General features: G+C 38.9%; 2 protein-coding genes across 7 annotated transcripts in view; one reads left to right on the top strand and one right to left on the bottom strand.

The window, feature by feature from the left end:
* KIAA0825 (KIAA0825 ortholog) overlaps nt 1-23,197 on the bottom strand; it is a 403,281-nt gene extending 380,084 nt beyond the window's left edge. For 2 of the 3 annotated variants that reach the window (XM_067731233.1, XM_067731231.1), the window contains exon 1: nt 23,081-23,197. The gene's annotated coding sequence lies outside the window, so the exon portion shown is untranslated. The remainder of the gene's footprint in view (nt 1-23,080) is intronic. The other variant, XM_067731232.1, reaches the window with a different exon arrangement.
* Nucleotides 18,231-26,506, top strand: part of SLF1 (SMC5-SMC6 complex localization factor 1) — a 71,160-nt gene continuing 62,884 nt past the window's right edge. Inside the window, exons 1-2 of one of the 4 annotated variants that reach the window (XM_067731236.1) lie at nt 18,231-18,304; nt 20,474-20,565. The gene's annotated coding sequence lies outside the window, so the exon portion shown is untranslated. Of the gene's footprint in view, nt 18,398-20,473; nt 20,566-23,204; nt 23,350-26,506 lie in introns of those variants that run through there. The other 3 variants (XM_067731235.1, XM_067731237.1, XM_067731234.1) reach the window with 3 other exon arrangements.

The following is a 26,506-nucleotide window of genomic DNA, read 5'->3' on the forward strand; positions in this document are numbered from 1 at the left end:
AAATTGAGTTATCTGTAGTGAGGTGGATGGACCTAGAGTCTGTCATACAGCGTGAAGTAAGTCAGAAAGACAAATACCGTATACTAACACATATATATGGAATCTAAGAAAAAAAAATGTCATGAAGAACCTAGGGGTAAGACAGGAATAAAGACACAGACCTACTGGAGAATGGACCTGAGGATATGGGGAGGGGGAAGTGTAAGCTGGGACAAAGAGAGTTGCATGGACATATATATACTACCAAACGTAAAATAGATAACTAGTCGGAAGCAGCTGCATAACACAGGGAGATCAGCTCGGTGCTTTGTGACTACCTAGAGGGCTGCGATAGGGAGGGTGGGAGGGAGGGAGACGCAAGCGGGAAGTGATATGGGAACATATGTATATGTATAACTGATTCACTTTGTTATAAAGCAGAAACTAACAAAAAAAAAGAAAGAAAGAAATAGTACTTGAGGGGACTTCCCTGGTGGTCCAGTGGGTAAGACTTTGTGCTCCCAATGCAGGAGGCCCCAGCTCCATCCCTGGTCGGGGAACTAGATCCCGCATGCATGCCGCAACTAAGAATCCGCATGCTGCAACTAAGAATTTCCGTGCCACAACTAAGAAGTTCGCATGACGCAATTAAAGATCCAGCATGCCACAACTAAGATACAGTGCAGCCAAAATAAATTAATTTTTAAAAAAAAAAGAAATAGTATTTGAGAAAAACAGATATAAAAGGGTCAATACATCAAAACGCTGTAATATTTACAAATATATATGCACCTAAAACAAGGCCTCAAAGTCAACAGAGCAAAAATTGACAGAATTCAAAGAAGAAATTGACTATTTGAGAATTATAATTAGATATTTCAATCCTCTGCACTCAATAATTGATGCAATTAAACAGAAAATCAGCAAGAGTACAGAAGATCTGAATGCTGTCAACCTATTCAACCTAACTCCCATATACAGACTACTCCTCGCAATGATGGGAGAATATACTTTTTTTTTTCAAATGCCAAAAAATTTTTTCAAAAATAGATCATATTCTAGGTCATAAAACAAGTCTCAATAAATTTAAAAGTAATGAGATCATAGGAAGTAATAAGATCACGTTCTGTAAGTACAACAAAATTAAATCAGAAATCAATAGCATTACAAAATTTTGGAAAATTCCCAATACTTGGAAGTTAAAGAACATACTTTTAAATAACAACAAGTCACAAAAGGAATCACAGGGGATATTAGAAAATATTTTTTACTGAATGATAGTGAAACACAATTTGTCACATTTTATGGCATACATAAAAAGCTATAGAAGGAAATCTATAGCTTTAAACACATATCAAAAAAGAAGAAAGGTGTAGAATAAGTACCTCAAGATTCAATCTTAGGACACTAGAAAAAGAAGAGCAAACCACATGCAAAGCAAGGAGATGAAAGGCAACATAAAGGATTACAGCAGAAATAAATGATACAGAAAAGAGAAAAGCAATAGACAATAAAAACAAAAGTTGGTTTTTGAAAATATTAACAAAATTGCAAACGCTTAGCTAGACGATCAAGAGAAAAAGAAAAAGGGCATAAATTACCAAAATAATGAATGAAAAATATATCACTACTGGTCATACAGAAATCGAAAAGATTATAAGACAACACAATGAAGGACTTTATGCCAAAAAGTAGACACACAGATGAAATGGACACATTTTTAGAAAGACATAAATGACCAAAACCAAATCAAGAAAAACTGTAAAAAATGAACAGATCTAAAACAATAAAGAAGTTGAATTAGTAATTCAAAATCTTCCCACAAGGAAAAGCAAAGACCCAAGGTCTTCACTGGTGAATTCTATAAAATAAAAAAAATAATAATACCAACATTTCACAAACTCTTCTAGAAAACAGAGGAAAAAAACCTTCCTAACTCATTCTATGATGACAGTATTACCCTGAAAACAAAGCCAAACAAACACACCAGAAGAAAATAAAACTGTAGACTAAATGCCTATATTAAAAAAGAAAGATCTAAAATCAATACCATAACCATCAACCTTAAGAAACTAGAAAAAGAAGAGCAAGCTAAACCTAAAGCAAGCAGAAGGAAGAAAACATTGCGCACACGCACACACACACAGAAAAGAGAGGTAAGATTGAAATTGCAAAAATTAGGAATGAAAGGAGGAACGCTATTACTGACCTTACAGAAATAAAGAGATTAGAAGGGGATACAATATACAGTTGTACATCATTAAATTTTATAAACTAGATGAAATAGACAAATTCCCAAAAAGACACAAAGTACTGAAATGACTGGAGACTAAAAAATATGAAAAGACCTATAACAAAAAAGCAGATTGAATTAATGATCAAAAACTTTTTCACAAAGACAAAGCCAGATCAGACGGTTTCATTGGTGAATTCTACCAGAAATTAACACCAATCCTTCACAAACTCTCCCAAAAACAGAAGCAGAGGGAACACTTCTCAACTCATTCTCTAAGGCCAGTATTACCTTGATACTAAAACCAGACAAAAACATTACAAGAAAAGAAAACTATACACCAATATTCCTTATGAACATATAGGCTAAAATACTCAACAAACTATTAACAAATTGAATCCAGCAACATATAAAAAGCATTTTACACCATGATTAAGTGGCATTTATCCCAGGAATGTAAGATTGAATCAACACAGGAAAATGAACCAATGTAATATACCTCGTTAATAGAATATAGGACAACAACTATGTGATGATCTAAATAGATGCAGAGAAGAATGTGTGAAAATCCAACACCCTTGCATGATTAAAAAAACTCAACAAACCAGGAGTAGAAGGGGATTTCATCAACTTGATAAAAGACATTTACAAAAAACCCACAACTAACTTCATACTTAATGGTGAAAGACAGAAAGCTTTGCCCTTAAGGTCAGGAACAAGACAAGTGTGTCCGTTTTTAACCCTTCTGTTCAAAACTGTACTGGAAATTCTAGCCAGGACAATTAGGCAAGAAAAGTAAATACAAGGCATCCAGACTGGAAAGGAAGAAGTAAAACTATTCCAGACTGGAAAAGAAGAAGTAAAACTGTCTCTTCTTATAGATGACATGATCTTGTATGTAGAAAGTCCTAAGGAATTCTAAAACAAACCAAAAACTCAAACTATTGGAGCTAATAAATACATTCAACAAAGTTTGCAGAAAATAAGATTAATAAACAGAAACAAATTATATTTAATATGCTAGCAATTAACAATTTTAAAATGAAATTAGGAAAGAAATTCCATTTACAATAGCATCAAATAGAATAAAATATTTAGGAAAACATTTAACAAAAGAAGTGCAAGACCTATCCACTGAAAGATCTAAATATATGAAAAGTCCATTGGTTATGGACTGAAAGATTTAATATTGTTAAAATGGCAATACTTCTCAAATTAATATACAGATTCAATGTAATCTCTATCAAAAACTCAGCTGCCTATTAACAAAATGATCTTAAAATTTATATGGAAATGCAAGAGATAGTCAAAAAAATCTTGAAAAAGAAGAATGGAGTTAGAGAACTCACATTTCCTACTTTTCAAAACTTACTACAGAGTTGCAGTAATCAAGACTGTGTGATAGGATAGGCATAAAGATAGACATGTAATCAATGGAATAGAATGGAGAGTCCAAAAATAAACCCATACAATGTTCAATTGATTTTTGGTAAGGGATTCAAGAAAATTCAATAGGGAAAGATTGTCTTTTCAAGCAAAGTTGCTGAGACAACTGAATATCAACATGCAAAAGAATGAAGTCGAACTCCTTCATCTAAAGACATACAAAAATTAACTCAAAATCGATCAATGACCTAAACACAAGTGATAAAATACATACAATTTTTAGAGGAAATCACAGGTGTAAAATCAAGAACATTTGTGCTTCAAAAGATGACATCAATAAAGTGAAAAAACAACCTACTGAGTGGGAGAAAATATTTGCAAATCAAATATCTGATAAGGAGATAGTATCCCAAAATCTATACAGAACTATTACAGCTCAACAATAAAATGACAAGTAATTCAATTTAAAAATGACAAAGGGGTACTTCCCTGATGGTCCAGTGGTAAAGAATCTGCCTTCCAATGCAGGGGACGTGAGCGTGATACCTGGTCAGGGAACTAAGATCCCACATGCCGCGGGGCAACAAAGCCCATGCACCAGAACTACTGAGCTCATGTGCCTCAACTAGAGAGTCCATAGGCCGCAAACTGCAGAGCCCACGCTCTCTGGAGCCCACGTCACAACTAGACAAGAGAAAATCCGCACTCTACAACTAGAGAGAAGCCCGCACACCGCAAGGAAGAGCCTGCCTACCGCAACAAGCACCATAATGAAAAATCCCACATGCCTCAACAAAGACCCCACACAGCTAAATAAATAAATAATAAATAAATAAATTGTTTTAAAAAATAACAAAAGATTTGAATAGACATATGTCCAAAGGAGATAGACAAATGGCCAATAAGTACATGAAATGATGTTAAGCATCATTAATTATCAGATAAATACAAATTGAGACCACGTAAGATACCACTTCACAACTCACTAGAATGGCTATAATCAAAAGACAGACACTAACATGTTTTGGGGAGGATGTGGAAAAACTGAAACCATCTCACATTGTTAGTGGGATTGTAAAGGTCTCCCTCCCCCACCCCTCTCAGTGGGGTATTTCATTTGCATTTTGCATTTTGTAATTGTTTTTGTGATCTCTCCCACTACACTGAAGCATTTGAGACTAGGACTAGGTCTCTTTCCCTCACTCGAGTATATCAGTTAGAGCAACTGTCATTCTGTGCTACCCGCAATCACTGATTTGCTTACCTCTCTCAACCACTAGACTATAATCTTCTTAAGAGAGAAACTGTGCTTCCTTTATTTTTGCATCCTAGTACCTAGCCTAGTAGTTAACACACAGGAAATACAAAAGAAAAAATTAAATAAGAGATTCCAAAGTATGGTACACAGATCCCTGGTGGAGACCCAACATTCTTACAGAAGGTTCACAAGGTAAAAACTATTTTCATAGTAATAAGACATTACAAGCCATTTCAATAGGTCGACATTTGTACTAAATGCAAAAGCAACAATGCCCTAGCACAAATTATAATCCCCAAACTGTGTTAATTTTACTAGTTTTCTATTGCTACTGTAATAAGTTGCCACAAATTTATCGTCATAAAGCCACAAAAATGTATTACCTTACAGTTCTCCTGGTTAAAGACCATTTCAGGGTCTCACTAGGCTAAAACCAAAGGCTCAGCAGTTGCATTCCTTTCTGGAGGCTCTGAAGACAATCCGTTGTTTCCTTGCATTTTTTAGCTTCTAGAGGCTGCTCTCATTCCTTGGCTGGTGGCCCACTTCCCCCATTTCCTAGCTAGCTATGTGAGTCCTTTTCATATCTCATCACTCTGAATTACTCTTCTGACTCCTTCTTCCACTTTGGAGAAACACTGTAATTACACTGCATCCATTCAGATAATCCAGGATAATCTGAATATTTTAAAGTAAACTGACTAGCAAATTTAAGTCCCCTTTGCTATATAACATAACATAGTCACAGGTTCTAGGGATTATGATGTAGGCGTTTCTGGGGGCCATTCTCCTGCCTACCCCTGTAGTCACATTTTTCACCATCACACAGTTAAAATAAAAAATAGTGGCAGGTTCACTTAATAATGTCCTTGATGAGGCACTAAAAATTAGTAATTTTATTAACTCAACCTTTGAATACACCACACATTTTCTCAAAATTAATCAAATTGAGCTGTCATTTCAAGGAAAATATTAGACAGTATTTGTTGCCAATGATAAAATTAGAGCTTTTAAAGCAAAAACAAATACCTTGGAAAATTCATATACTTGCAGACGGACAATTTTGCAATATTTTAAGATTTTCCTGAGGAAATTACTGGTGATATTAACAAATGGGATTTTTTGATATTGTATAATGAAGTATATTAAGATTTGGAAGTCAAGCATACATCAGTGAATCAATATTTTCATATGGCCAATGCATTATGTAACAAAAGTATGTGTTTGTAAAAGATTCATTCAAAGTGCACGATGCGGGGCAGGCTTCAAGATGGTGGAACAGTAAGACGTGGAGATGACCTTCCTCCCCACAAATACATCAGGAATACGTCTACATGTGGAACAGCTCCTACAAAACACCTACTGAACGCTGGCAGAAGACCTCAGACGTCCCGACAAGCAAAAGAAACTCCCCACGTACCTGGGTAGGGCAAAAGAAAAAAGAAAAAACAGAGACAAAAGAATAGGGACGGGACCTGCACCAATGGGAGGGAGCTGTGAAGGAGGGAAGGTTTCCACACACTAGGAAGCCGCTTCGTGGGCGGAGACTGTGGGTGGAGAAGTGGGGAGCTTGGGAGCCACGGAGGAGAGCGCAGCAACAGGGGTGCGGAGGGCAAAGCGGAGAGATTCCCACACAGAGGATCAGGGCCGACCGGCACTCACCAGCCCGAGAGGCTTGTCTGCTCACCCGCCGGGGCGGGCGGGGCTGGGAGTTGAGGCTGGGGCTTCGGTCGGAGCGCCGGGAGAGGACTGGGGTTGGTAGCCTGAACACAGCCTGCAGGGGGTTAGTGCACCACAGCTAGCCGGGAGGGAGTCCGGGGAAAAGTCTGGACCTGCAGAAGAGGCAAGAGACTTTTTCTTCCCTCTTTGTTTCCTGGTGCGCCAGGAGAGGGGATTAAGAGCGCTGCTTAAAGGTGCTCCAGAGACGGGCGCAAGCCGCAGCTATCAGCGCGGACACCAGAGAAGGGCATGAGATGCTAAGGCTGCTACTGCAGCCACCAAGAAGCCTGTGTGCAAGCACAGGTCACTATCCACACCTCTCCTCCGGGGAGCCTCTGCAGCCCGCCACTGCCAGGGTCCTGTGATCCAGGGACAACTTCCCCAGAACACACGGCACGCCTCAGGCTGTTGCAACGTCACGCCGGCCTCTGCCACTGCAGGCTGGTCCCGCATTCCGTACCCCTCCCTCCCGCCCCGCCTGAGTGAGCCTGAGCCCCCTAATCAGCTGCTCCTTTAACCCCGTCCTGTCTGGGCGAAGAACAGATGCCCTCAGACGACCTACATGCAGAGGCGGGGCCAAATCCAAAGCTGAACCCCGGGAGCTGTGCGAACAAAAGAAGAGAAAGGGAAATCTCTCCCAGCAGCCTCAGGAGCAGCGGATTAAATCTCCAAAATCAACGTGATGTACCCTGCACCTCTGGAATACCTGAATAAACAACAAATCATCCCAAACTGAGGAGGTGGACTTTGGGAGCAACGATATATATATATATATATATTTTTTTTTCCTTTCTCTCTTTCTGAGTGTGTATGTGTATGCTTCTGTGTGTGATTTTGTCTGTATAGCTTTGCTTTTACCATTTGTCCTAGGGTTCTGTCTGTCCGGTGTTTTTTTTCTTTTTAGTAGAGTTTTTAGCACTTGTTATCATTGGTGGATTTGTTTTTAGCTATGGTTGCTCTCTTCTCTTTCCTTTTTTTTTTATTACTTTAAAAATTTTTTTAATAATATTTTTTTATTTTAATAACTTTATTTTATTTTTCTTTCTTTCCTTCTTTTTTTCTCCCTTTTACTCTAAGCCGTGTGGATGACAAGCTCTTGGTGCTCCAGCCAGGTGTCAGGGCTGTGCCTCTGAGGTAGGAGAGCCAAGTTCAGGACATTGGTCCACCAGAGACCTCCCAGCTCCACATAATATCAAATGGTGAAAATCTCCCAGAGATCTAAATCTCAATGCCAAGATCCAGCTCCACTGAATGACCAGCAAGCTACAGTGTTGGATATCCTATGCCAAACAACTAGCAACACAGGAACACAACCCCACCCATTAGCAGAGAGGCTGCCTAAAATCATAATAAGGTCACAGACACACCACCAGACGTGCACCTGCCCACCAGAAAGACAAGATGCAGCCTCATCCACCAGAACACAGGCCCTAGTCTGGTCCACCAGGAAGCGTACACAACCCACGGAACCAACCTTAGCCACTGGGAGCAGACACCAAAAACAACGGGAACTACAAACCTGCAGGCTGCGAAAAGGAGACCCCAAACACAGTAAGCCAAGCAAAAAAAGAAGACAGAGAAACACACAGAAGATGAAGGAGCAAGGTAAAAACCCACCAGAACTAACAAATGAAGAGGAAATAGGCAGTCTATCTGAAAAACAACTCGCAAAAATGATAGTAGAGATGATCCAAAATCTTGGAAAGAGAATGGAGAAAATATAAGAAACGTTTAACAAGGACCTAGAAGAACTAAAGAGCAAACAGTGATGAACAACACAATAAATGAAATTAAAAATTCTCTAGAAGAAATCAATAGCAGAATAACTAAGGAAGAAGAACGGATAAGTGACCTGGAAGATAAAATAGTGGAAATAACCGCCACAGAGCAGAATAAAGAAAAAAGGATGAAAAGAATTGAGGACAGTATCAGAGACCTCTGGGACAACATTAAATGCACCAACATTCGAATTATAGGGGTCCCAGAAGAAGAAGAAGAGAGAGAAAGGGACTGAGAAAATATTTGAAGAGATTATAGTTGAAAACTTCCTTAATATGGGAAAGGAAATAGTTAATCAAGTTCAGGAAGCTCAGAGAGTCCCATACAGGATAAATCCAAGGAGAAACACGACAAGACACATATTAATCAAACTACCAAAAATTAACTACAAAGAAAAAATATTAACAGCAGCAAGGGAAAAACAACAAATAACACACAAGGGAATCCCCATAAAGTTAACAGCTGATCTTTCAGCAGAAACTGCAAGTCAGAAGGAAGTGGCAGGACATATTTAAAGTGATGAAGGAGAAAAACCTACAACCAAGATTACTCTACCCAGCAAGGATCTCATTCAGATTCGACAGAGAAATTAAAAGCTTCACAGACAAGCAAAAGCTAAGAGAATTCAGCACCACCAAATCATCTTTACAACAAATGCTAAAGGAACTTCTCTAGGCAGGAAACACAGGAGAAGGAAAAGACCTACAATAATAAACTCAAAACAATTAAGAAAATGGTTACAGAAACATACATATCTATAATTACCTTAAATGTAAATGGTTTAAATGCTCCAACTAAAAGACATAAACTGGCTGAACAGATACAAAAACAAGACCCGTATATATGCTGTTTACAAGAGACCCACTTCAGACCTAGGGACACATACGGACTGAAAGTGAGGGGATGGAAAAAGATATTCCACGCAAATGGAAATCAAAAGAAAGCTGGAGTAGCAATTCTCATATCAGACAAAATAGACTTTAAAACAAAGAGTATTACAAGAGACAAGGACACTACATAATGATCAGGGGATCAATCCCAGAAGAAGATGTAACAATTGTATATATTTTTGAACCCAACATAGGAGCACCTCAATACATAAGGCAAATACTAACAGCCATAAAAGGCAGAAACAACAGTAACACAATCTTAGTAGGGGACTTTAACACCCCACTTTCACCAATGGACAGATCATCCAAAATGAATATAAATAAGGAAACACAAGCTTTAAATGATACATTAAACAAGATGGACTTAATTGATATTTATAGGACATTCCATCAAAAAACAACAGAATACACTTTCTTCTCAAGTGCTCATGGAACATTCTCCAGGATGGATCATATCTTCTGTCACAAATCAAGCCTTGGTAAATTTAAGAAAATTGAAACCATATCAAATATCTTTTCTGATCACAATGCTATGAGACTACATATCAATTACAGGAAAAAATCTGTAAAAAATACAATCTCATGGAGGCTAAACAATACACTACTTAATAACCAAGAGATCATTGAAGAAATCAAAGAGGAAATCAAGAAATACCTAGAGACAAATGACAATGAAAACACAATGACCCAAAACCTATGGGATGCAGCAAAAGCAGTTCTAAGAGGGAAGTTTATAGCAATACAATTCTACCTTCAGAAACAAGAAATGTCTCAAATAAACAACCTAACCTTACACCTAAACCAATTAGAGAAAGAATAACAAAAAAAAAAAAAAAACCCAAAGTTAGCAGAAGGAAAGAAATCATAAAGATCAGATAAGAAATAAATGAAAAAGAAATGAAGGAAACATTAGCAAAGATCAATAAAACTAAAAGCTGGTTCTTTGAGAAGATAAACAAAAGTGGTAAAACATTAGCCAGACTCATAAAGAAAAAAAGGGAGAAGAATCAAATCAGTAGAATTAGAAATGAAAAAGAAGTAACAACGGACACTGCAGAAATACAAAGAATCAAGAGAGATTACAAGCAACTACATGCCAATAAAATGGACAACCTGGAAGAAATGGACAAATTCTTAGAAATGCACAACCTCCCAAGACTGAACCAGGAAGAAATAGAAAATATGAACAGACCAATCACAAGCACTGAAATTGACACTGTTATTAAAAATCTTCCAACAAACAAAAGCCCAGGACCAGATGGCTTCACAGGCGAATTCTATCAAACATTTAGAGAAGAGCTAACACCCATCCTTCTCAAACTCTTCCAAAATATAGCAGAGAGGGGAACACTCCCAAACTCATTCTACGAGGCCACCATCACCCTGATACCAAAACCAGACAAGGATGCCACAAAGAAAGAAAACTATAGGCCAATATCACTGATGAACATAGACGTAAAAATCCTCAACAAAACACTAGCAAACAGAATCCAACAGCACATTAAAAGGATCATACACCATGATCAAGTGGGGTTTATCCCAGGAATGCAAGGATTCTTCAATATATGCAAATCAATCAATGTGATACACCATATTAACAAATTGAAGGAGAAAAACCATATGATCATCTCAATAGGTGCAGAGAAAGCGTCTGAGAAAATTCAACACCTGTTTATGATAAACCCCCCCCCCCAGAAAGTAGGCATAGAGGGATCTTACCTAAACATGACAAAGGCCATATATGACAAACCCACAGCCAACATCATTCTCAATGGTAAAAAACTGAAACCATTTCCTCTAAGATCGGGAACAAGACAAGGTTGTCCACTCTCACCACTATTATTCAACATAGTTTTAGAAGTTTTAGCCACAGCAATCAGAGAAGAAAAAGAAATAAAAGGAATCCAAATCAGAAAAGAAGTAAAGCTGTCACTGTTTGCAGACGACATGATACTATACATAGAGAATCCTAAAGAAGCTACCAGAAAACTACTAGAGGTAATCAATGAATTTGGTAAAGTAGCAGGATACAAAATTAATGCACAGAAATCTCTTGCATTCCTATACACTAACGATGAAAAATCTCAAAGTGAAATTAAGAAAAGTCTCCCATTTACCACTGCAACAAAAAGAATAAAATACCTAGGAACAAACCTACCTAAGGAGACAAAAGACCTGTATGCAGAAAGTTATAAGACACTGATGAAAGAAATTAAAGATGATACAAATAGATGGAGAGATATACCATGTTCTTGGATTGGAAGAATCAACATTGTGAAAATCACTATACTACTCAAAGCAATCTACAGATTCAATGCAATCTCTATCAAACTACCACTGGCATTTTCCACAGAAGTAGAAGAGATAATTTCCCAATTTGTATGGAAACACAAAAGACCCCAAATAGCCAAAGCAGTCTTGAGGGAAAAAAAAGGAGCTGGAGGAATCAGACTCCCTGACTTCAGACTATACTACTAAGCTACAGTAATCAAGACACTAATGTACTGGCACAAAAACAGAAATATAGATCAATGGAACAGGATAGAAAGCCTAGAGATAAACCCACACACATATGGTCACCTTATCTTTGATAAAGGAGGCAAGAATATACAATGGAGAAAAGACAGCCTCTTCAATAAGTGGTTCTGGGAAAACTGGACAGCTACATGTAAAAGAATGAAATTAGGACATTCTCTAACACCATAGACAAACATAACCATAAAATGGATTCAAGACCTAAATGTAAGGCCAGACACTATCAAACTCTTAGAGGAAAACATAGGCAGAACACTCTATGACATAAATCACAGCAAGATCCTTTTTGACCCACTTCCTAGAGAAATGGAAATAAAAACAAAAATAAACAAATGGGACCTAATGAAACTTCAAAGCTTTTGCACAGCAAAGGAAACCATACACAAGACCAAAAGACAACCCTCAGAATGGCAGAAAATATTTGCAAATGAAGCAACTGACAAAGGATTAATCTCCAAAATTTACAAGCAGCTCATGCAGTTCAATATCAAAAAAAAACAAACAACCCAATCCAAAAATGGGCAGAAGACCTAAATAGACATTTCTCCAAAGAAGATATGCAGATTGCCAACAAACACATGAAAGAATGCTCAACATCATTAATCATTAGAAATGGAAATCAAAACTACAATAAGATATCATCTCACAGCGGTCAGAATGGCCATCATCAAAATACCTACAAATAATAAATGCTGGAGAGGGTGTGGAGAAAAGGGAATCCTCTTGCCCCGTTGGTGGGAATGTAAATTGATACAGCCACTATGGAGAACATTTTGGAGGTTCCTTTAAAAAAGGAAAAATAGAACTACCATATGACCCAGCAATCCCACTACTGGGCATATACCCTGAGAAAACCATAATTCAAAAAGAGTCATGTACCAAAATGTTCATTAAAGCTCTATTTACAATAGCCAGGACATGGAAGCAACCTAAGTGTCTATCGACAGATGAATGGATAAAGAAGATGTGGCACATATATACAATGGAATATTACTCAGCCATGAAAAGGAACAAAATTGAGTTATTTGTATTGAGGTGGATGGACCTAGAGTCTGTCATACAGAGTGAAGTAAGTCAGAAGGATAAAAACAAATACCGTATGCTAACACATATATACGGAATCTAAAAAAAAAAAGAAAAGAAAAAAATGGTCATGAAGAACCTAGGGGCAAGAGGGGAATAAAGACACAGACCTACTACAGAATGGAATTGAGGACACAGGGAGGGGGAAGGGTAAGCTGGGACAAAGTGAGAGAGTGGCATGGACATATATAGTGGCATGGACACTACGAAATGTAAAATAGATAGCTAGTGGGAAGCAGCCTCATAGCACAGGGAGATCAATCAGCTCGGTGCTTTATGACTACCTAGCGGGGTGGGATAGGGAGGGTGGGAGGGAGGGAGACGCAAGAGGGAAGATATATGGAGATATATGTATATGTATAACTGATTCACTTTGTTATAAAGCAGAAACTGACACACCATTGTAAAGCAATTATACTCCAATAAAGATGTTAAAAAAAAAAAAAGTGAAAGATAGACCAAGGGACTTTAAAGGAAAAATACAAAAGTTCATTGATGTGATTGCGGATTCCACGTTGCAGTTAAACTTAAGAAACTACCACTTGTTAAGTTTTGGTATAAGAGCAAAGAAAAATATTCACAATTATCTCAGAAGGCCATTAAATACTGCTTCCTTTTTTTTTAAATTTATTTTTTATTTATTTATTTTTGGCTGTGTTGGGTCTTCATTGCTGTGTGCGGGCTTTCTCTAGTTGCGGTGAGCAGGGGCTACTCTTCGTTGAGGTCCGCGGGCTTTTCATTGCGGTGGCTTCTCTTGTTGCAGAGCATGGGCTCTATGCGTGTGGGCTTCAGTAGTTGTGGCACGCAGGCTCAGTAGTTGTGGCTTGTGGGCTCTAGAGCACAGGCTCAGTAGTTGTTGTACATGGGCTTAGTTGCTCTGCAGCATGTGGGATCTTCCCAGACCAGGGCTCGAACCCGTGTCCCCTGCATTGGCAGGCAGATTTTTGACCACTGTGCCACTAGGGAAGCCCTAAATACTCCTTTCTTTTCCAACTATAGGTCTGTATTAGGTTAGATTTTGTTCACTTACTTCAACCAAAACAACAAATCAGAAGAAATGAATGCAGAAGCTGATCTGAGAATTCAGTACTATTCTATTAAGCCAGATACTGAACAGACTGCCACACTTCCACTATAATTTTTGTTTTGAAAAATAGTTATTTTTAATGCTATTTATGTTAACATGTAATTGCTTTATTACTGAATTATTTCTTAAAATAATATTAATTTATAATATAATAAATATTAATAGATATAATTATATACATAGAAACTCTTCAAGGTCATCAGTAATTTTTCTTTTTATTATTTATTTATTTGGCTGCACTGGGTCTTACTTGTGGCACTCGGGATCTTCGTTGTGGCAATGTGGACTCTTTAGTTGCAGCATGCAGGGTGTAGTTCCCTGACCAGGGACTGAACCTGGTCCCCTGCATTGGGAGTGCACAGTCCTAACCACTGTACTACCAGGGAAGTCCCACCCAGGTCATCAGTGATTTTTAAGAGTGTAAAGGACTACTGAAACCAAACGTTTCAGAACTGCTGAGTCAGATAAATGAGAAAGCCACAGAAAGATCATGACTAGGTGAAGTTAATCAAAAGAATGAACGCAGAGAGCCTCAATGATAAAAGGGTACATAAGGCAACAGAGAAACAGAGCCTAGAAGGAGTACTCTATTTACGAACAGCCCCACTCCCGAACTCTTTCCCAGTCAAATCTCTAAATAGCAGAGGACTGAACTGACCACAGAGAAGCTAAATTGCTCATAGGGCACTTCTGAGGGCAGATACTATAGAGGTGGAAAAATTTTCCCTTCTTCCCTTTAGGTTCTTTGGCTGGTCTAATAATTAAATTGAAGACAGAGTAACAACAGAAAAACAAATTTAATTTTGTACATTGTATAGGAACTCTGTAAAAATGAGACCCAAGGGCAAGTCAGGCAGTTGAAGTTTATATGCCATCCCGAGTTAAGGAATGGGATAGGGGCCTGGAGCTTCAAAGGGGAGGAGGGTAATTCATAGGATGATAAGGAGAGCATTTGCCTTGCCATACAGATAAGTCATTTAGATAAAAGTGATCTCTGGTAGTAGCTCCCTTCCTGGAATAGGCCCCCTATCTAAATACTTTTAGGTAGTTAAGGGAGAGGTAAAAGTTTTTCTTGAGTCTGTTCAATCTTGATTACCTTCGGCTCAAAACAATCCACATGCCACAATGGCAGATTTGGGGTCAGCCTATTCTGCTCCCCTTCAGTATGAATATTTGCTAGAAAAATAAAGAATGATATATTTTTTTAAAAATCATAAAGGAATAAATTATCACATGATTATACACAAAACTTATATTTTGAAAATGAAAATATTTGGTGAGCTAAACTCTAAAAAGCAAGGAAAATGGATAAACAATGTCATAACAATGAAGTACAGAAAAATATTCACTGGTATTAGTAAAAATTAAGATTTTACCAGTATAATGCCCCTCAGAAAGAACTCCCATCACTGCTCAGTTTAAATTAGGTAAACTCCAGATTTAAACTGTTAAATTAGCTGTTTCGCATAGGGAAAATAAATAGTAAATTCCGGTGATGTGGTACAGCTGCTGACGGCTAAAAAATAACTGCAGCTGTACATCCTTCCTGACACTCAATGGCCACAGTCAGGGAAAAGCTCTTCTCAATAAATCTTAGCAAAGAAATAATGAAAGTGACAGAAAAGGACTATCATATTAACTCACTGGAAAATAAAGTAATTATGTGCCGTAAGTACTGTAAACAAGAAGCCTTTTCCTGGAACCATGATACAAATAACCCTAAATTTCGATTCTTAAGACCTAGCTTCTGGTTCAAGTCACATGTTTCCTGAGTTATCTGGGCAAATTAAATCACCTCCTTAGTCCTCATTTCCTCCTGTAAGATAAGGAAGTTAGTCTAAATCCCTTGCTTTAAAATTTAAATCCTTTGATTCACAGTAACAAACACATTTAATACCCAAATCCTAAAGCCATACATAACTGAAACAAAAGTGCGGACTAGTATTCACCAATTGATGGGTCATGACCTGCCATTTGCAGAGTACTGAACTGATTGATGGCTACAATTCCTCATTAAAAACAACAAAAGAGGGAGGGGGTAGATCGGTAGAGACAGACAAAAATATAATACCTTGATCTGTTTGACCATAGAGATATCTTTGGTAATATAGGGGAGTAAAAATTTTCCTTTACCTTTCTAGGTTCTTTTGGCAGATCTATTAATTAAATTAACATAAGGCAGATTAGCAGAAGAAACAAATTTAACTACATACATATGGGAGCTCCATAAGACTGAGACCCAAGGGCGAGGTGGGCAGTTGAGGTTTATAGGCCATCCTGAGCCGAGGAATGGGATAACGGCCTGGAGCTTCAAAGGGGAGGAGGGTAATTCATAGGACACTAAGAAGAGCAGAAGTTTGGTACTTAGTCATTTGCCCTGCCATACATATAAGTCATTCAGGTAAAAGTTCTCTCTGGTAATAGCTCCCTTCCTGGTACAGGCCCGGTGTTTAAATTTTTAGGTAGTTAAGGGAGAGGTAAAAGTTGCTCTTGAGTCTGCTGGATCTTGATTGCCTTTGGCTCAAAACACTCCACACGCCAAAGTGGCATATTTTGGGGTCATATATTTTGCTTCCCTTTAGTAAGAAAGGAAATGAACATTCAAGTTTAGGTTAATATTCACACTATGGATATTAACATTACTCAGCTGTTTAAGGTTGTTACATTTATTGGCTATCTGAATTTAGAAATTTAGACAGTTTGTGTTTAAATCACCTAATGTCAAAAAATCAGTTGCTTAGGTAATGTTTACATTTTTCAACTGTAATTTGGAGCAGACCTTTTGATTCCTCAACTGTTCTCTGGCTAACAAAGCTGTATTGTAAAATATAAGAAGTTGTTAGTCTAAGAACATGTGCCTCAAATGTTAATGTCAGCGTTTGGCAGCAGGGACTGTACTTTTCTTAGGGGAGGTGGGGATAGGCCGTAAAATTCAAGAGTTGAAATTTAAACACAATTGTAAATTACAGTATGTGACAACTGTTAATTATTTTTGCAAATAACCAACATATACTGGGTACTGTGGTGATATGGGATTCCTCTAACAGATGACTTTGGCTCTCGGATTCCCATGAACAAGTTGAAGCTTTCTTTGAGAGGTTTGAGATTCTTTTCCCCCTCCTCTTCTTCCTTCCCTCCGACTCTCCTGCACAGGTTGTCAGACCTCCACTGAGGCCTGAAGGTACTTCCCTCCTACTCTAGCTCCCTCTCCTTTATCCTTCACAGGGAGTATCACCAATAAATCTCTTGCACATCTATTCCCTTCGTTGTATGTGCTTCTCTGGGAATTTGAGCAAACAAAGTACATGTCTAGTCACCATATTAGACTCTAGGCATCATTATTTCATTTAGTCTTCACAAAAGCCCTGTGAAGACATTATTAGTATTCCCATTTTATAAATAAGGAAACAGAGTAGAAAAGCAATTTTCTCAGCATGATGCAACTACTGACAGAGATGAGATTTGAACTCAAGTCTGTTTAATTTCATGGTTGGAGCTGCAGACCTTATTTTAAAACAATTAAATTTTATTAAATAACAACAAAAACTAAACAGATCCCTAATAAAATTTTTCTGATGCCTCTGTGTGCTTTCAGACATTATCACATTTAATCCTAATAGATCCATGAAGTTAATATTATCATTTTACCGATGAAATTGGGGCTCAAATAATTTAAGTAACTTTCTCAAGATATTACATAAGTTCATGAGTTTGAGCTCACTCAGGTCGTCTCTGAATTCAGCTGTTTAACATTATATTGATTTGCCTAATTAATCAAATGACAATTGTGTCCCTTTTTACTTTTTAGTATTAGATAATTTGTCCTGAGAACTTTATTCAGCGAAGAATCCCCCAAGTGATTTAAACAGCTATATATGTTCATTCTCTCTCTCTTTATGGGGGTGTGTGTGTGTGTACGATACGTTATAGATAAAATATTAGCAATTTAGGGTATTTCTTGAGCTGCCACCTATTTGTATTTTAACCAAAATTTACAGGGAAATAGCTGGAGCACTGTTTCAAAAACCTGCCTCCAACAACAAATCAGCAATTGAGGCTGGAAGGCAGTATCCTCTGCCCACTTTCTGAGACTTTTTAATATAATTTAATGTAATTATGCTGATTTTTGCTTTTGCTTCCTGACTCAACTGCAGCCTTTGAGTTCACATTTCAAAAACTTCCTTCACCAGAGTCACCTGATGAGATGAGTCAGCAGTCTGCAGACTCATCACTTCTGATGACCAAACCCTGGTGTTTTACCAGCCTTTAAAATGACGCAGCCTAGCCGTACTGGGCGGAGCCGGGTGTGGAGCATCCGGGCAGCAACTCAGCAGTATCCAAGCCCTGGAAGGGAGATGGTTGGTTTGCTTGTTTGCTTTGTTTTTCTGTAGAGAAGGCATTGTGAGAGGACATGGAGCAGAAGGGAGTGATCTCAGGGGACCCAGGCACAGGCAAGTCAGGAAATCTAGGCAGATCCAGATATGACCACACCATGGTCATATGGTGGGCCTGGGGTAGGGGGTGGTCCTGGTACCACTCCTGGGAGAGGAAAGCCACGAGTCCCCTACCCCCAGTCTACCCTGTGACTTCAGATGGGGAAACTGAGGCTCAGAGATGAGTAGGTGGTTGCCCAGCGTCACAGACATCAGGAAGGGGCAGGAGCCAGGGAGGATACAGGAAGGAGGGGTGGGAAGACCTCATAGTCCTAGACAGCACCCGTACCCTACTCCCAGAAGCCCGCTGCCATCACAGCGGTGTGCCAGTGCCCAGTAGCCACCCCGTTGGAGCAGTGAGCTTGTAGACAGGACCGTGTGCCTGTGGACCTGTCCCCATGTGAGTCCTCTTAAGGTGGAGGCCCAGAAACTGGGCCCCGTGACCCCTCAGAGCCCCCTCCTACCTCTGGCCCAGCCTGAGGAGCGAGTCGCAGCTTACTGTTCACTAGGATGGAGAAGGGTACTCCCAAGCCAGGAGGGGACTTCCCTGGGGTTGGGGTTCAGTGAGTAGGTGCTTGGCTGGGTCTGGAGTGGGATTAGGTGCATTTTTCTTCTTTTTGTAATAAATGCGTATTATTTCCGTAACAAAGTAATCAAATGCCTACCCCATCCTCCACCCGATCCTAGTTATACAGAAAAATCATGGCTCCTTGTGGAAGGCCTAACATCTTTTTTTTTTTTCTTCTTTTCCTTTGCGGTACGCGGGCCTCTCACTGTTGTGGCCTCTCCCGTTGCGGAGCACAGGCTCCGGACGCGCAGGCTCCGCGGCATGTGGGATCTTCCCGGACCGGAGCACGAACCCGTGTCCCCTGCATCAGCAGGCGGACTCTCAACCACTGCGCCACCAGGGAAGCCCCAAGGCCTAACATCTTTAAGATGACCAGTTACCCATAGCTTGCCCTGAACTCAGCGTTTTTACCTTTTATCATTAGCCTTCACCCATCCCACGTATCTAATATGTATTCACTAATCTTTTCCGATACCTTTGCATCCTGCAGTGGAACATTCTTCCCTCTTCCCCCCCTACCAAAATCCTCACCATCCTTCAACGCCGAAACTTAGCATTACCTTCTTCATAAAATCTTGCTTCATCTGTCCTATTGGAAGCAAAATTTCTTTTCTCTGTGTTCCCATCGTTTTGTTGTTAAATGATTCTACATCAATTGTCGGTCATACAATAACTATTTGTGTATATAACTTGATCTTTCTTAGTAGATTATAAGTGAAGATTCTTTATCTTTGGCTAACCTATAAAATATGTTTACATTCACCAATCTTCTTTTATCCTCAAAAGATGGGAGATGGGGGGGGAAGAGTCAATATTTATTTAATGCCAACTATGTGTCAGGGTATTTGAAGCTATCTCACTTAACCCTCACAGCACTCTTCTGTATCCATTTTACGTATGAAAACATAAGCTCACAAAGAATCAGAGACTTATCAGGGTCAAAAACTGGCAAAAACATGGCTAAGATTTTTTAACTCTGGTCTTATTCTTTGCATTACAAAAACATAATTGTACATCTATCAATGTGGAAGACACCAATAAATACATGTAAAGCTCCACTCATAAAGATTTTCTAGCACATTAGAACTGCTTCATTCAGATAATGCTTGGGACCCAACTAAAGTCAGAGGATTTTTGAGCCAGAAGGGACTTTATAGATCATTTAATCCAACTCTTATGTTACAGATAAGAAATATGATCCTCAGAGAAATAAATTTCCCTGTGTATATACCCAGTCAGTAGATGAGCAGGATTAAAATCCAGTTGGAGGCAGTATAGGAAAGTGGTTAACACTGTGGCCTTTGGAGTCAGCCTTGGTTCAAATCACAGCTCTGGTACTTAGTGACTGTGTGTAGCCCCGGAAACTTTACAAAGCTTATCTTTTGTCTTCTCATCCCTAAAAGAAGGATGATACTTACCCCATAGTGCTGTGAGGATTAAACGTAACATTGCACAGCAGAGAGTAAGCAATAACAAATATTAGGTATTCTCTTATCTCCTGTCTCACTGCCTGCTCTTCTTTGCAGGACACCACATTGCCTTTTATGGATGAGTTGTGGAGTGGACAATACATTTCAGGGTCAAAGTGAGTAAAGATAAAGAAGTGTGCATTTATGTGGTAAGTCCCTTTAAAAAAAAAAACATGTACAAATATTTCTCTGCGGATAAATAACACTTTTAAAAGGAATTGTTCATTCAATAAATATCTATTGAGCCCCTACCACATGCCAGGCGCAGTGCTAGATGCTGAGTATGAGATCAACAAAACAGATCCAATTTCAACCTTGATAAGCACTGAAGTTTGATTGAAAACAAAAATATCACTGAGATCTACCTGTGGGACATGCAAAACCAAATATCTTTCACAGAAGTCAATACAATGTAATGGATATTAGTATTTGAAATGAGCTATACATATATACTTGTGCCTTTTTGTAAAACAAGATATTCTTTAGAATTAAGTTCTATGTCATTTCTAGTGCTGGTCATTTCAACTAGATTTTAGTAAATTCCTTGATAATTAAGCTATTCTATTTCTTTACATAAAATAGAATATTGCAAGGGGTAGGTTTAGTTAAGCATATTCTCCTGAAATATGTTAATCACCATCTGTCTGAGGGTTACAAGACTGGAATAGAACAGTTTTGCTAACAGCCAGTACATAGTAATTCCTTACAGGGCATCACAAAGTTCAATTTTATGAATCTGTGCTCATTCACTCATTTTCTCTCTTTTTACATACACACAAATAGAAGCTGCCTAAAGAGATAGCTGATACTCGGGTTTTGGAGTCACTAATATACTGATGGTCTCTAGATTGCTTGTATTTGTTTGAGTTAGGATGATAAAACTGGCTAAGGATCAATACAGAAAAGAATTTGGATTATTCATATGTCAAAATTACCTTATGGTGATTCCTTAAATCCCTAACACATTCCTTAATCCTTAACACATTAAGGAATTAATTCCTTAACAAATTCCTTAAATCTCTTTATACTCAAGTTTTGCTATCCATTTGATTTTGGAATGTGATATACTATCCAATTTTACCTGAGAGTGAAAAGAATGATTTTGTTATTTATGAAAGGAAGTATAGAGCACAGTAAAAAGAGCCCAAGTTTGGAGTCAGGTAGACTGGGTTCAAATCTCAATTACCATTTAATTGTGTAATTTGTAAGAACATCTGAGTCTCGGTATAAAATGTTTGCAAAATAGGGATAATACGATTTTTCTTGTAGAACTATAGTAAGTTTAAATAAGATAATAGCTGGCAGACAGTAGCTATTTGTGGTTAGTATTCGTGGTTGGCTATATTAATTTAAAAAGAGATCACGAGTCAAGAGCATTGATTTAAAAACAAAACAAAACAACACTGCTTATCTAAAAACTAGTTGCTATATAGAAACATATAACCTCCCTTAAATTATCAATATTTATAATCCTTGCAACTGGGGAAATAAGGAAAAACTACAAGATTTAATAAGAATGGCAAAATTGGGACCAAATGAGATTATAAAAGTTTGAATTGTTAATCAACAAGGAGATTAGTGTGTTTGTTACTCTCAAAAGGTAACAAGGCATTTGCTTGATGCATTAAGGTCCTTGAATTGAATAATGCATTTTTCTTTATGGTAGAGTTATCCCTAGAACTCTTTGTGGAACTGGCTGTTTTGAAGGGGGAAAAAAAAAATCAAGCAGCTGCCTCTTATGGAACAGGTGATTATTTAAATATAAGGTGGTGAGTGAAAACTTACCTGAAAAACTGCATTACTCAAGAAAGAGAATTCACCAAAAAGAGGTTCTCTACATCACATTTTTAAAATCTTCAACGGAATGAGCACCTTCCCTCACATTACCTCTTCATCGTAAGCAATTTCTCTTTAAAGCTATTCTAACTCAGACCTTCATCTAAAATTCTCCTGAATCTTTCATTATCGAGGAAGCCTGGAACAGTGCAGAGGCACTCCTTTCTGAAAGCACATCTATTTCTGACCACTCCTTTCCAAAAGGTAACATGTGTATCTAAAACCCATGCGTGAAATTTTAAGCTTGCTCTCCTATCTCATTAGCTCATAGCAGCCAGGAAAACAAAGACCATTCTCACCCAATTCAAACGGCGGCGGTATCGTTGAGTTCTAAATCAGGAACGACCCCCCTCATCCCACTTCCAAAATATAAAAGGTGCGCACTTCAGCCGACTGCCTGTCTCCCAGGCATTGCACCCCAGGATAATGGAAACAGTGCTCAGGAAAAGGATGGTAAAGCAGCTCTCGAAAATCGAGGGTATCTAAACCCTGCCAATGGGAGAGTGTGGACACTCCTTGATCATTGGTAGAGAGACTGTACTAAACCGAGTCGCGGTAGGGGTGTCTTTGGCCTTGCGCAGGGGCACTTGGGGACCCGAGGTAGAGCTCCAAGTTGGAGATAGATACTGCGAGTGGAGAAGACCGTAAGTCGGAATCTCAAGGCCTTTTCCCGCAGCACACAGGGTCAAGCGCCACGGGGCTGGATGGGGACTCCTGGTTCTGGTTCAACCCTTTCCCGCTAATTACTCGGTCCGGATAAGATGCTACACGGAGCCTCGGGCGGACGGAAATACCAGGCCCAGGAGGCAACCCAGAAAAATCACTCACCAGTCTCCCACCTTCAGCGCAGAACTATCAGGAGCCTAGCGCGCCAGCCATAAGGAAGCCCTGAACCCGCTCAGACGACCCTGACGACGGCTCGAAAGCGTCACTGACAACCACCCGGAAATGGCACAATAGCTTCCGGGGCCGCGGAGCGCGCGGCGGGAAATTATTTCCCAGAGCCCGGATTAGTGAAGTAGTAAGTGCTGCGGCAGTCTTCTTGCCTGTCACCGGCGCCGCGCGAAGGAAGCAGCCCAGAAACTCCAACCAGGAAGGTAAAGGGCCTCAGCTCGGAAGACACAGTGTACCCTGACTGTGTCCTCCGTGCCCCCGAAGTTTCTGCAGCTCCCAGCTATGAGGCTGGGAAGGGGCCGGGTAGAGCGGTGGCGGTGCTTACCTCTGACGCTTTCCGCAGCCGTCGTTGGTTCGCACTCGCCCGACCCGCCGCGCTCGGCGCGCGCGTCGATGGGCTGCAGCCGCAGACCCCGCCGCGCTCCGCCCGTGCCGCGGCGGGGACGGCCCCGAGCGCCTCTGCAGTGCAGGGCTGAGCCGCTTCCCTCGCCTCCTGTTTGCGCAGCTCCGCAGCTCGGTCTCCTGCCAGGAAGGCGCTAGGCCACTCGCGTCTCTCGTTTCCATAGAACCGACTGGGACGCCTCTCCCTGAGTCCCAGATTCTTGGCTGCTTTCCATAACTTAGCGTCAGTGCAGGTGGTGGGAATCCCCCAGGCCCACCTTCCTGTGAAGAGGAAAATGCTATCATTCATTTCTCCCTAGTAGAATTCTAAACATATCCAAATGGTAATGAACATCTCTGCAGCTACTGTAGGCCTTGAAACGCGCGCGCACACACACACACACACACACACGTGTTTCCCTAAAGGGAGCGGGAGTGGGGAGGGGTGCTGTGTTCCTGGGGATTATGATATTAGCTGTTGGAAGGCAGGGAATAAGACAAAGTGGTTATCCTGAGATTTCTTCTGCTCCCAAAACCTCTGATTGAATATTGACAAAAACGTGATCTGCTTTGAGTACTCTATATCAGGATTTGACCCAGAACTTGGACGGAGCTTGATTTTGGAAGCGTCAAGCTATTTTTGACTGATGAATATCCTATACCAAAAAAAAATTTCCGTCGAGGCATTAGGAATGAACATTTAAACCGAATTTCCAGTGTACGTGTGACAGACTGCGCCTTGTAAACTTTTGGGTTTGTGTTATTACCTTATGCCTCATTTCTCAGAAGTACCTATTGATGTACAAGATGTTCCCATTTTAGGCAAGTTTGACTAACCAGTATTGGTGTTTAGGTGGATTTTTATAAGGGAGTTAATTTGATTATGTCTAAGTTAACTCAGAGTGTTAAGTTAAATGTACTAGAATGTTTAAATACTTGAATGTATAAATTTTTATTGTGAAGACAATTAGGCTTCAGTAATGCAAATGTGCTCCTATTAGATCTGTTTTCTAAGTACAGATTTTCTTTTACCTTATTGACTTATGTTCGATTATATGATTTAATATTTTCTTCCCTAAAGCAGAAAGCATAAGTCATGTTAAACAGTCTTTGAAAAAGTGGTCAAAGGTGGGTTTTTTCATAAAATTCAAAATGCTTAAGATTTCATAATAGGTATCCACAATTTACACTAATGTCCAAAAACATTGTTTTTAAGAAAACCAATAGTATAACTTTATTATCTAGACAGTATTTCCCTCTGAGATAATCTTTTCACTGTTTAAGCAAAACATTTAAAAAATAAAATCAATAATTCCATATAGGCTCTGAAAAAACAAAGTGAAGCACCCTCTTTCTCAAAAATAATAACTAAAATAGTACATAGTACATTTTATTTCACCTATTTCCTATTAGCAAATTTAAGGAGAGTCAATTAAAAGTAATATTCTGTTTCTTTCTAAAGACATCTTACTGCTTAAAAGTAAAATATCCCTGAAACTTTTAAATTCACATAGTTCTTACTTTCTTGATATCAGAATTACTTTGAAATAAAAAACTGTTTTGTTATTATTGATGGAGAAGAAGAAAAGCCCATATGAATTAGTCTGAGTCATTAATACCAAATCCACTTTGAGAGGAAAATAATAAACTTTTTCATAAGAAAAAACAGCCCTCTTTAGATTGTTCCTAGAAATGCTTTGAAATTTTAGACAGTGTTATTTTTCTGAAATTAATTTGTAATTATGCTTAAATATTTTCAGTAATATTGCTATCTAAATGTCACCCCACCCTCACAGATTCCTTTTCATATGATGTATGTTTCTCTTTTATTATTTGAAAGTAGATTGTTTGTAAAATTAAAATTTGGTTAAAAGTATTCAACTAAATTCTGAAATTAAAGTCAAAGTGTATTGTAGAAAGGACATACCGTTTGTGCAGAAACAGACTTAGATTTTGAATCTTGGTTTCACCATTTACTAACTTTGTACCCTTGAGCTAGTTTCTTAATCTCTCAGATCCCCCATTGTTCTCATCTGTATAAGAACGGCAAATAGCACTTACATTTTCAAGAAGGAAATGAGCATATACGCAGTATATAGGCCACAAAATCCTGCTTGGTCAATCTCAGACCTTATGCTACTACTAAGTAGTACAAAGTTCCTAGGATACTAAAGCAGGTTTGACTTTCATCCCCCATGGCTAACCAACATGTTCTGTCCTTTCTTTTTTTTTTATCCCTAAACATCTCTCTCATTCATCTTGCTTCTCTTAAGGCCCCTTTATCCCTAAAACTAGCATCTCCAGTGCAGCCTGTGCCTTGTACAGTACCAGATAGATTGGACCTCTCTCTAAGTCCTCTTAGCCTTTCATTTCTTCCCCAGCATACTCATTTTGGTGCTACTTCTCCACTTCCTCCCTCCACTGCTAAGTCAGTCATCAAAGAGACTAATTATGACTGCTGCTTTCCGAAATAATGCCATTGAAGTAAGAAATCCCTGAAGTCTCACCATTGGTGACCTTAGTCAAATAATTTATATATATATACGCACAAAAACACATGCATACATATCTCTGATCTTTGAAGGATGGGACAGGAAACAGATACTATGTCTTTAAAAAAAAAAATTTCCAAAGCCCAGCTGAATTATATTAAGCCAAAGGCCTAATTTGGCTCCTAGGCCAAGAGGATGCAGAATTCCTAAACTCCACTTGACGTTATAGCATTCAGAGCCAAACAGGATTTTACTCACACGGTATGAGTAGTGTGATTTGTGTGTTCCTTTTGTAGTATTGGTTAAACAGAGAGCCAACACATTTAACATTATTTACTTCCCAGTTCAATGCTTTAGATAAGAGAAATCATAAAAATCTTTTAAACTCTTAAATTCAAAGCAGCAATATTGATTGAATTTAAGGATTGGTATGTCCTTTCCAGAAGCGGGAAGTTTTAATGATTTTCCTTAGTAGGTTTAAAATCAA

This window comes from Pseudorca crassidens, chromosome 3 (genome assembly GCF_039906515.1).
Source record: "Pseudorca crassidens isolate mPseCra1 chromosome 3, mPseCra1.hap1, whole genome shotgun sequence".
NCBI lineage: Eukaryota > Metazoa > Chordata > Mammalia > Artiodactyla > Delphinidae > Pseudorca > Pseudorca crassidens.